This window comes from Pongo abelii, chromosome 6 (assembly GCF_028885655.2).
Source record: "Pongo abelii isolate AG06213 chromosome 6, NHGRI_mPonAbe1-v2.0_pri, whole genome shotgun sequence".
NCBI lineage: Eukaryota > Metazoa > Chordata > Mammalia > Primates > Hominidae > Pongo > Pongo abelii.
The window spans coordinates 27,934,985-27,947,225 of NC_071991.2; the positions used below are offsets into that span (position 1 = coordinate 27,934,985).

Consider the following 12,241-nt stretch of genomic DNA (forward strand, 5'->3'; position numbering starts at 1 on the left):
GCTCATGCCTGTAATTCCAACACTTGGAAAGGCAGAGGCAGGCGGATCACTTGAGGTTAGAAATTTGAGCCAGCCTGGCCAACATGGTAAAACCCCATCTCTACTAAAAGTACAAAAGTTAGGCTGGGTGCGGTGGCTCATGCCTATAATCCCAGCACTTTGGGAGGCCAAGGCGGGTGGAACACCTGAGGTCGGGGGTTTGAGACCAGCCTGACTAACATGGAGAAACCCCCGTCTCTACTAAAAATACAAAATTAGCCAGGAGTGGTGGCGCATGCCTGTAATCCCAGGTACTCAAGAGGCTAAGGCAGGATAATCGCTTGAACCCGGGAGGCAGAGGTTGTGAGCCGAGATTGTGTCATTGCACTCCAGCCTGGGCAACAAGAGCAAAACTCCATCTCAAAAAACGAACTAAAAAAGCCACAAAAAAGCAAAAAACAAAAATTAGCCAGGCATGGTGGCACCTGTAATCCCAGCTACTCAAGAAGCTGAGGCAGAAGAATCGCTTGAATGCGGGAGGCGGAAGTTGCGGTGAGCCAAGATCGCACCACTGCACTCCAGCCTGGGTAACAGAGCAAGACCCTGTCTCAAAAAAAAAAAAAAAAAAAAAGAAAGAAAGAAAGAAAGAAATAAGGCTACATTATTTATGAAACAGATACTGTTGACTCAGTCACCAGAAAGCCTGTGTATAAATGAGCAGTGAGATATTCAAGAACAGCACACACACACTATTCAGGACAGCTGTCGTGAGAGTTCCATGCCCATTTCTTTGTGGATACACCAGCAACTCACTCTGCTATGATTCTCCAATACACCTCATGTTAGAATTAGAGACATCTGGGCCAGGTGCAAGGCTGAGGCAGGCAGATCATCTGAGGTCAGGGGTTTGAAACCAGCCTGGCCAACATGGTGAAACTCTGTCTCTACTAAAAATACAAAAATTAGCTGAGTGTGGTGGTATGCACATAATCCCAGCTACTCAGGAGGCTGGGACAGGAGAATTGCTTGAACCTGGGAGGTGGAGGTTGCAGTGAGCTGAGATAGTGAGATAGCGCCACTGCACTCCAGCCTGGGCAACATAGCCAGGCTCTGTCTCCAAAACAAAACAAAAAAAGAATTAGAGACATCTGGATCGAATCAGCTGCTACTGTCATCTTCTAGTCCCCTAAAGTGTCAGGTAACATCCTATTAAGATTGCTACTCACACATCATCTATAAAATATCATTTTAAGAAATCTTTTTTTTTTTTTTTTTTTTCTGAGATGGAGTTTCATTCTTATTGCCCAGCCTGGAGTGCAATGCTGCGATCTCACCTCATCACAACCTCCACCTCCCAGGTTCAAGCGATTCTGCCTCAGCCTCCTGAGTGGCTGGGATTACAGGCAGGCATCACCATGCCCAGCTAATTTTGTATTTTTAGTAGAGGCACGTTTCTCCATGTTGGTCAGGCTGGTCTCAAATTCCCGACCTCAGGTGATCCTCCCACCTTGGCCTCCCAAAGTCCTGCCAGAGAGGAGGCGCAGGAACAACAGTGATGCACCCGGTGGAAGAGGTAATATTTTCCAAACATAAACATTAGCATAACCTTATTGGACTTGTAAGAATTTTTTTTTTTTTTTTTTTTTTTTTTTTTTTTTTTTTAGTAACAGAAGCAGAAGATTCTCCTGAACTGCATCATTTCAGCTAGCATTTATTTACTCAAGATTAAAATAATACAACTATAAAAAGTCAAGAGGTGGGCAGGCACGGTGGCTCACACCTGTAACCCCAACACTTTAGGAGGCCGAGGTGGGTGGATCACCTGAGGTCAGGAGTTTGAGACCAGCCAGGCCAACATGGTGAAACCCCATCTGCACTAAAAATACAAAAATACAGTGACATTCACAGTGGGAAATTTTCATACTGGCTGGAAGCATCCACCAAAATTAAATGTATGGATTATGTGGGTTTCATTTTTCAGACTATTCCTGTTCCCCACTGACACAAATAATTGGAAATTGGCTATAGTAGCTCTTTGAGAAGATTATGGAAACACAGCGAACGATTTGTGCAGCTGGATGAGTTGGGAACATGGGTCTTCTGATTTTTTTATTTTTTATGTTTTTGAGATGTGATCTCACTGTGTCACCCAGGTTGGAGTGCAGTAGCATAATCTCTGCTCACTGCAACCTCCACCTTCTGGGTTCAAGTGATTCTCCTGTCTCAGCCTCCCAAGTAGCTGGAATTACAGGCACGTGCCACCACACCTGGCTAATTTTTGTATTTTTAGTAGAGAGGGGTTTCGCCATGTTGGCCAGGCTGGTCTCAAACTCCTGGCCTCAGGTGATCCACCCACTTTGGCCTCCCAATGTGCTGGGATTACAGGTGTGAGCCATCACACCTGGCCCAGGTCTTCTAATTTTTGTATGTGTGTGCACTAATAAAAGTTTTTCATGTATAGCTTTCAATTAATTGATTCATATTTACTGGGAACCTTTTATATTCAGTTAGGGAATTTGAAGTAGACCACAGACCCTGATCTCTAGGGAAGCAGGGTCTACCTGTGACAGCTTATACAGCAATACAATGTCAGTAGCCACTCAATACAATGGTTTAAGCCAAGAAAAAACTAATATTTATTTTAGGGTTATATAGTATACAGTGCCTGATTGGAAGAGACATGAGAAATTGACAAATGGCCTGAACAAACTATAGATGAAGTAGGAAAATGGGTTGGTGGGATCTGGGAGGGCTTTAAGAGGAAAATTTTTCACAGCCTGGAAAGCAGGTAGGTAGCACCAGGGGGTGGAGGAGTGAGGGGCATGGGGGTGAGGGACTGGTGTAAGAAGAGCATTCCTGAGTAGAACCTCAAAAGCAAAACCTCAGAATAGAGAAAGTAGAAGACAATTTTTTTTTTCTTTGTCACCCAGGCTGGAGTGTAGTGGCATGATCTCGGCTCACCGCAATCTCCACTTCCCAGGTTCAAATGATTCTCCTGCCTCAGCCTTCTGAGTAGCTGGGACTACAGGCATGTGCCACCATGCCTGGCTAATTTTTCTTGTATTTTTAGCAGAGATGAGGTTTCACTGTGTTAGCCAGGATGGTCTCAAACTCCTGACCTGTGATCCGCCTGACTCGGCCTCCCAAAGTGCTGGGATTACAGGCATGAGCCACCATGCCCATCCAGAAGACACTTTTTTATGTATAAGTTTGTTTTTGGATTTTTAGTTTCTTGAAATATTTACTTATTGACTGTAAATGGACTTATTATATTGGTAGAGATGCAAGAGAGTACTATTATTTTAAAAAATACAGGAAAAAGGCAACTTTTTAAAATCAGACCAGAGTGGCTGGAATGGAATGTTCTGGAAGGTGGGTAGCTGGCAGCAGGATTGAGTAAATTACTTTAAACCAGACCATGGTAGACCCGGTAACCAGGTCAAATAACAAAATGTTTTTCTAGGGCGAGATGTTGTTTTCATGAAAACGTAGCATTGCTACATGTTTTGTCTATGCCCAAGTGTGCTGTCTGTGAAAAAATAAATTGCTTATTTATTTTTTGAATATGCATATGTTAACAAAATTCCAAAAGACACAAAAAGGTATGTAGCACCAATTAAGTCTCCTGCTCACCCCTGCCCCCTGGCAAGCCAGTCCTTTATTCTAAGACAATGTAGCAGGTTTTGTCAGGAGTTCTTGTTGCATGCTATTTGCCAACATCCAAGGTCTCTGGGCTTAGAAAGAGCCAGTGTTATCTGCATCATTTCAAGTTGTGCTCAGTTTTAAAATTCTAGTCCTCAACTGCAGCCCAAAGCCAGCACTGTCAAGTGAACACTGGTTGCAAGAATTGTCAACATTGCCCATGTGACATTTCTTTATTTATTTTGAGATGGAGTTTCACTCCTGTTGCCCAGGCTGGAGTGCAATGGCACAATCTTGGCTCATTGCAACCTCCACCTCCCTGGTTCAAGCGATTCTCCTGCCTCAGCCTCCCAAGTAGCTGGGATTACAGATGCCCACCAAATGCCTGGCTAATTTTTGTATTTTCAGTAGATACAGGGTTTCACCATATTGACCAAGCTGGTCTCGAACTCCTGACCTCAGGTGTTTCTCCCACCTCAGCCTCCCAATGTTCTGGGATTACAGGCATGAGCCACTGCGCCCAGCCAATGCAGCATTTAGTACATAAGTGCATGAGCTTCTTTTGGGCTTTTGGGTTCTAAGGCACAGAACATAGTCAAATCATCTCAGGCCCAAAAAGGAGCTGTTGTCTTGTAAAGCGATCTCACAGAATCTGAGGAAAGGAATAGAAATAGAAGCAGTCTCTGGGGAACTGTGTCTGGGCATCACAAACTGAAGCCTGTCTTCTCTTTCTCTTTCTGATTGTGTGCTGTGGATTTGTGCAGTTCATCTCTTTGTGCTGATTAGCCCTTCTAGTTGTTGTTGAAAATTGCCCTCTTCCCTAAATCGATATGACCTTTCAGCTCTAGTGCTCACCACCCCTGTTGGCAAAAATTTCTTTGCCTTTTAATTCAAATTCTGGTGAGAATTGGATTGTACCAGTTTGTCTCCCTGAGCTGAGCCACACACAAGCAATGGCTCACACTGGCCGGCTTTGGTCACATGTCCATCCCTGGTCCCCTGAGCTGTTATTTGAGCAAGAGCAAGGGAAGGTCAAATGGCAGGTTAGAGGTCCCTTTCAGGCAGTTCAGAAATATCCTTTTGACCTTATCCTGTTTCCACTGCTGTGTGTAACATCCTTAAGGACAAAGACCCTGAGGGTGTCTAGCTTGGCATTGAACACATAGTTTGATGTGCAGTAAATATTTATTGGTTTTATTGATTTTTGCCCCCCTCTTGGAAGACACTATCCTTCAGAAAGGACTGAAAAGTCTTCATTTTAGATATTTATTCAACTGCCATTAAAGGAGTGTGGTGAAGCACATAGGACTCAAAAATCAGTTACTGCCAGGAGGTAATGATTTGGAGCTGTGTGTTTCTCTTTTGAACAGGATCAATAGATTACTTTCATTAGAAACCCAAGGCCAAAAAAAAAAAAAAAAAAGAAATCGCACGGAGGCAGAGGAGCTATAGCCTGGGATACATCCTTTAGATAGAATTTTACTATGTGTCTACTCAGGCTCCTGAAAGTGTGACAGAGTAATAAACTCTTTTTTTTTTTTTTTTTTTTGAGACAGAGTCTCACACTGTCACCCGGGCTGGAGTGCAATGGCGTGACCTTGGCTCACTGCAACCTCTGCCTCCTGGGTTCAAGTGATTCTCCTGCCTCAGCCTCGAAAGCAGCTGCGATTACAGGTGCCTGCCACCATACCCAGCTAATTTTTTGTATTTTTAGTAGAGACTGGGTTTCACTACATTGGCCAGGCTGGTCTCGAACTCCTGACCTCGTGATCCACTGGCCCTGGCCTCCCAAAGTGCTGGGATTACAGGCGTGAGCCACCATGCCCAGCCTGAAGAATAAATTCTTAATTGGAATATCTTGGAGGGTGGCCAGCCCTAGTGAGTGAAAATGTGAAATTATGACAAGCATTTAGCCAAGTACAAGGCCTACTTTAATGACTAGATAAGAATCTTTGAAAAGAGCAGAATGTTTACATGCAAATGATGCTGATAACGTGAATGTCAAGTATCCAGAGTTAATTTTCTTAAGTAGATTCACTTTTCCCCTTCCGATTTTGTTAGAATTGATCATTTGGTTTGCAAACATGTTTCTAGAATCGCTACTAATTTCAGAAGAGCTGATTCTGATGTGTATTTTATTGGCTTACAAAAATTTACCTTTCACTTGTGAATTTATAATTGCCAAAAATTGGGTTAAATTCAGATTGTTTTCTTGGGGAAAATGTTAGACAAGGGATGAATGAAGCACTTATGTTCTGCTAAGGTAAATGTATGTGCATCATTTACATTTGGTACATAATCAAGAAGTATTATCTGGCTGAGTATGGTGGCTCATGCCTGCAATTCCAGCACTTTGGGAGGGCAAGGTGCAAGGATTCCTTGAGGCTAGGAGTTGGAGACCAGCCTGGGCAACATAGTAAGACCTTGTCTCTACAACACATTAAAAAAATAACCAGGTGTGGTGGCACACACCTGTAGTCCCAACCACTCAGGAGGCAGACGCTGGGGGACCACTTGAGCCCAGGAGATCGAGGCTGCAGTGAGCTATGATGACAGGGTTTCATCATATTGACCAGGCTGGTCTTGAACTCCTGACCTCAGATGATTTGTCCACCTTGGCCTCCCAACGTGCTGGGATTACAGGCGTGAGCCATTGCAATTCAGTCTGGGTGATAGAGCAAGACCCCAGTCTAAAAAAAAAAAAAAAAAAGAAAAAGTGTCATTTGTCAGGAAGCACTAGGAAATGGGATTTTGGAAATCAAAGTCCTGACATGGAGGAAAGGTGACCAGAATAATCTCTCAGCCTGACTTCACCTTATCAGGAATTGGAGAGTGTCTATCCCTTTGACCCCAAGCAGGCCTTGTGACTACTTTAATAAAGAGGGCACAGAAGAAATGACTCTGGGTCAGGTCAGGCATAGCTCTTTGCTGGCCTGGCAGCTTCCAGTTCCTGCCTCTTGGGAGCCATCTGCCTTAGACATGTGTTCACCATTAGGTCTCTGTGTAGTAAAAAGTCCAAGTCATGTGGAGAGGCCTGGAAGATGTGGCACCTGTAGAATGATGGAGGCCAAGGAGTACTGAGGCACCACACATGAGGGTGAGGAAGTCCTCTTGGAAGTGGATCCTCTAGTCCTCGCCTGCCCAGCTTGTGACATGGAGAGCAGAGATGCACCATCAGCTGAGACTTTCTGACCCACAACATCAAGGGCAGCTTAACTGATGGTTTTAACTGTTGGGGTCATAAGTCACTTGTTTCTTCTGGGCCTCTATTGGTTCATCAGAAAAAGGACAATGGTACCTTTTTCTCTGTTTCATAGGGTTGTTGTCAGATTTATCATGAGGTCATACTGAGATAATATGTGAAAGTTGTTTTACAGGTTAAGAATGCTAAGAAATGGAGCACAGTGGGTAGGCTCAAAACATGTGACTTAGCCAAGCATAGTGGTATGCCCCTGTAGCCTCAACTACTTGGGAGGCTGGGGCAAGAGGATCACTTGTGTTGAGGGGTTGGAGATTGCAGTGAGCTGTGATTGCACCACTGTACTCCAGCCTGGGTGATGGAATGAGACTCTGACTCAAAACCAAACCAAACCAAAACAAAACATTTTTATTAAAAAAAATTTTTTTTGAGATGGAGTCTCACTCTGTTGCCCAGGCTGGAGTGCAGTGGCACAATCTAAGCTCACTGCAACCTTCACCTCCTGGGTTCAAGTGATTTTCCTGTTTCAGCCTCCCATGTAGCTGGGACTACAGGCACATGTCACCATGTCCAGCTAATTTTTGTATTTTTAGTAGAGATGAGGTTTCACCACGTTGGCCAGGCTGGTCTTGAACTCCTGACCTCAGGTGATCCACATGCCTCGGCCTCCCAAAGTGCTGGGATGGGAGGTGTGAGCAACTGCATCCAGCAAATTTTTTTTTTTTTTAATGTGATGTGTCCCAGTGTGCACGGTGAATGTGATAGATGCTGGTTGTTCTTATGATCACAGCTCTTGAAGACCCTGGTATCATCTATCTTTGGTCCTCAGGTTTCCTTGCTGACTCCTATCTTTCTCTTTTTTTAAAAAAATATATTTTTTAGAGACAGGGTTTCCCTCTGTCACCCAATCTGGAGTTTAGTGATACGATGATAGCTCAGTGCAGCCCTGACCTCCTAGACTCAAGTGATCCTTCCGTCTTAACCTCCTAGGTAGCTAGGACTACTGATGTGAACACCACCACTCCTGGGTAATTAAAAAAAAATTTTGGAGGTGGGGTCTCACTATTGCCCAGGCTTTTCTTGAACTACTGAACTCAAGTGGTTCTCCTGCCTCAGACTCCTGAGTAGCTGGGACTCCAGGTGTGTACCACCACACCTGGCTAATTAAAAAAATTTTTAGGGATGGAGTCTTACTATATTGCCCAGATTGGTCTCAAACTCCTGGCCTCAAACTGCTCTTTTGCCTCCGCCTCCCAAGTAGTTGGGACTACAGGTGTGCACCACCACACCTGGCTAATTAAAAAACTTTTTTTTTTTTAGGGATAGTGTCTTACTGTATTTCCCAGTTTGGTCTTAAACCTCTGGCCTCAAGTGATTCTCCTGCCTCAGCCTCCCAATTGGGACTACAGGTGTGAGCCACCACACCCAGTTAGCTTCTATTCTCTAAGCCAGTTACATGTCATATGTCAGAGGACCCCAGGGAAGGGTAGAGGAGATCCTGATTCTAGAATTCTGTTTTATGATTCTTGTGCTATTGACATACTGGCCACTCCAAAACACAAGGCCCAAGGAAATTTCACAATTTCCTTGAGGAGTCCATTTGCATAAGTGTCTATCCATGCAAACTTGTTGAAAGTGGGGTAGAGTATGCAAGAAACTGTTGATGTTATTGCTAATTGGAAGGCAAAACAGTCAATTATGAATGCATCTCCTTCTAGAGGAATCTAAATCAAAGTGCTTGTCTTTTGTGAATCCCAAATGCATCTGTGAGTGCTAAGATATCCCCCTTGTGGGTGTGTGGGAGTGAGAATGGATATATGGCTTAATGACTGGAAACACAATTGCTGTCTTGTCTTGTCTTGTCTTTTCTTTTTTTTTTATTTGAGACAAAGTCTCACTCTGTCACTCAGGCTGGAGTGCAGTGGCATGATCTTGGCTCACTGCAACCTCCATCTCCCAGATTCAAGCAATTCTCTTGCCTCAGCATCAGAGTAGTTGGGATTACAGGCCTGCACCACCATGGCTGGCTAATTTTTGTATTTTTAGTAGAGATGGGGTTTCACCATGTTGGCCAGCCTGGTCTTGAACTCCTGACCTCAAATGATCTGCCCACCTTGGCCTCTCAAAGTGCTGGGATTACAAGCATGAGCCACCATGCCCAGCCAGGATTGCTTTCTTAGAGACCATCTGTGAGAACCAGAGATGTGGATCTACTCAAAATGTAGTAGGGGAAACCAATGGTGAAACCTCAGTAAGACAGAGTACAGTCATCAGGTCCAAAAAACTATTAATAGAAACAGGCTTGAAATCAAAGACTAAGACAGGGCTCTGGTCAGTAAATGTGTCTGGATCAGAGAAGACTCAGGATGTTACCAAATTGAACTGGGGTCCCCTCACCCAGTGCAGTAAAGCCAAACATCCACACTGAGGTTTTGCAGCAGGAGAAATGAGGACATTTATGTGCAGGGCACCAAGCAAGGAGAATTGGGTAGCTCACACTTAAGACCTGACCTCCCCGATGGCTTGTAAGCAAGGATTTTTAAAGGCAGGGGTAAATTTCAGGGAAGTGGAAATTGCAGGCAAAATTGTAAACCAATACATGGAGGTTATACATTGATTTGGCCCAAAAAGGCAGGATATTTTGAAGTGGAGAGGCTTGCAGGCCAGAGGTGGATTCAAAGACTCTGATTTGTGATTGGTTAAGAAAATGAAGCTTTGTCTAAAAACTTGGGGTCAAGCAGAAAGGAATGTTAAGGCCTGGCCTGTGGTTGTGACTTCCTCCAGGCCCTGCAGGAAGAAATTTAGAACAAATAATAGCAGCAAAAGTTCAGTCCTCAGCTCCCCCTTATCTGAGATCGATACACCAGCAGATCTGTTTGGTGGGGCCTGGGTTTCTTCTTGCTTACAAAGTTGCTCACTTACTTCTCAGGGCTAGCTAGGTGCCTGGAATTTCCTTAAAGGAACTCAAGATTTTCCTTTATTTCCATCCTTCGGGGGCCCAGCAGGCTTCTAAGAAGGTTCCCTGCTCCTTCTCAGGGATGAATGTGGTAAACATCTCTCAAGAAGCCTGTCTGCAGTGTGTGCTATCTCACTGTAGGGTGGCCAACTGTTTTTTGTTTTGTTTTGTTTTTTTGAGACAGGGTCCCACTCTGTCACCCAGGCTGGAGTGCAGTGGTTCCATATTAGCTCACTGCAACCTCTCCCTCCCAGGTTCAAGCAATTCTCTGGCCTCAGCCTCCAGAGTAGTTGGGGTTACAGGTGTACACCACCACACCCAGCTAATTTTTCATATTTTTAGTAGAGATGGGGTTTCACCATGTTGGCCAGGCTGGTCTCAAACTCCTGACCTCAAGTGATCCATAGGCCTGGGCCTCCCAAAGTCCTGGGATTACAGGCATGAGCCACTGTGCCTGGCCTGGCCAACTGTTTTGTTTTGCCTGGGACATCCCTGGTTTTAGCACTGAAAAACCCATCTCCTGGGAAATCCCTCAGTCCTGGACAAACTGGGATGGTTGGTCACCCTTGATACCTGACTTCTTGCCTTGATTTAAAGGGTCAGAGATGGGGCAGAAAGTACTTAGACAGACACACCCTATATCAGAAAGGAGGCTGCTGGGGACCCAGCACAGTTTATACTCCTTGTAGGGCCCATATATAATAGAACAAGGAGTTGATTGGCCTGTATTCTGCTTTGTGACATTGCTAGTGGTGGTGAAGAAGGGCTCAGCACAACCAAACCATGCAGAGCTGATTCAGCTACTTTCACACCTCCCTGGGTCAGGGGTTGTATATGACCCTGCTCATGCCTTTCCTGGTAAACCACTAGTACCCTTGGTAATAGCAGCCTCTGAATGTGGGCCATCGTGACAGGTCCTCCTATAGGAGACAGGAGCCTAACTTTGGAGAGTCCTAGCGGCAGAGAGCACAAGCTGTGTGCTAGTGGGAAAGTGACCACAGACGTGATCCAGTGTTTCATCTGCAGACTCTAAATATTTACTGACCTCAAAAGCAAATCCAACAAAAACAAAACTTGACAACTGGGACCTAATTAAACTAAAAAGCTTCTGCACAGCACAAGAACCTATCAACAGAGTAAACAGACAGCCGACAGAAGGGGAGACAATATTTGCAAACTATGCATCTGACAAAGGACTGATATTCAGATTCTATATGGAACTTAAACAAATCAACAAGAAAAAAACCCCAGATAACCCCATTAAAAAGGGGGCAAAGGACATAAACGGACACTTTTTGAAAGAAGACATACGAGTGGCTAACAAACATGAAAAAATGCTCAACATCATCAATCATTAGAGAAATGCAAATCAAAACTACTATGAGATACCACAGCACACCAGTAAGAATGGCTATTAATAAAAAGTCAAAAAACTCCACCAGATAATGGCAAGGTTGTGTAGGAAAAAAAAAAAACCCCGCTTATACGCTGTTGGTGGAAATGTAAATTAATTCAGCCCCTGTGGAAAGCAGTTTGGAGATTAATCAAAGGACTAAAAGTAGAAGTACTTTTTGACCCAGCAATCCCATGACTGGGTATAGGCCCAAAGGAAAATAAATTATTCTACCAAAAGACACCTACACCTGTATGTTCTTCACAGCCATATTCACAATAGCAAAGACCTAGAACCAGCGTAGGTGCTCATCAACAGTGGATTGAATAAAGAAAATATGATACAAGTAAACCATAGAATACTATACAGCCATAAAAAAGCATGAAATCATGTCTGTTGTAGCAACATGGATACAGCTGAAGGCCATCACCCTGAAGAAATTAATGCAGAAACAGAAAACTGATTGCTGCCTGTTCTCATTTGTAAGTGGGAGCTATTCACTGGGTACACATGGACACAAAGATGGAATGATGGATGCTGGAGACTCCAAAAGAGGGGAGGGAGAGAGAGGGGAAGGGTTTGCAAAACTACCTATTGGGTACTATATTCACTCTTTGGGTGACTGGGTCAACAGAAACCCAAACTTCAGCATCATGTAATATTCCCATGGAAGAAACCTGCACATGTACCCCCTGAATCTATAATAAAATACAATAAATAAATGTTTACTGATATTATATTAAGTCAGGTTCTCAAATATTAGCATACACCAGAATCTCCTGGAAAGCTTGTTGAAACACAGATTCTTGGGCCCCATCTCCAGAGTTTCTGATTCAATAGAATTGGGAAAGCGTTTGAGAATCTGCATTTCTAACCAGTTCCACGTTGATGCCGATGCTGCCAGTCCAGAGACCAAGTTTGAAAACCACTAGATTAGTTGCCAGGAACTCTGACATCTCAGGAAAAGCCCAGCAAGGGGGGAAATCATTCCTGTTTTACAGAAAGAATGTATGTCGAGCAAAAGGGACAAAATGGTTGCCAAAGTGGCTACCACTAAGTGACAGAGCTGGGG

General features: G+C 44.1%; 1 long non-coding RNA gene across 1 annotated transcript in view; it reads left to right on the plus strand.

Annotated features, from left to right (window-relative positions):
• The window catches only part of LOC129060651 (uncharacterized), a 39,213-nt gene that overhangs the window by 10,352 nt on the left and 16,620 nt on the right, over positions 1–12,241 (plus strand). The gene's annotated exons all lie outside the window — the stretch shown is intronic.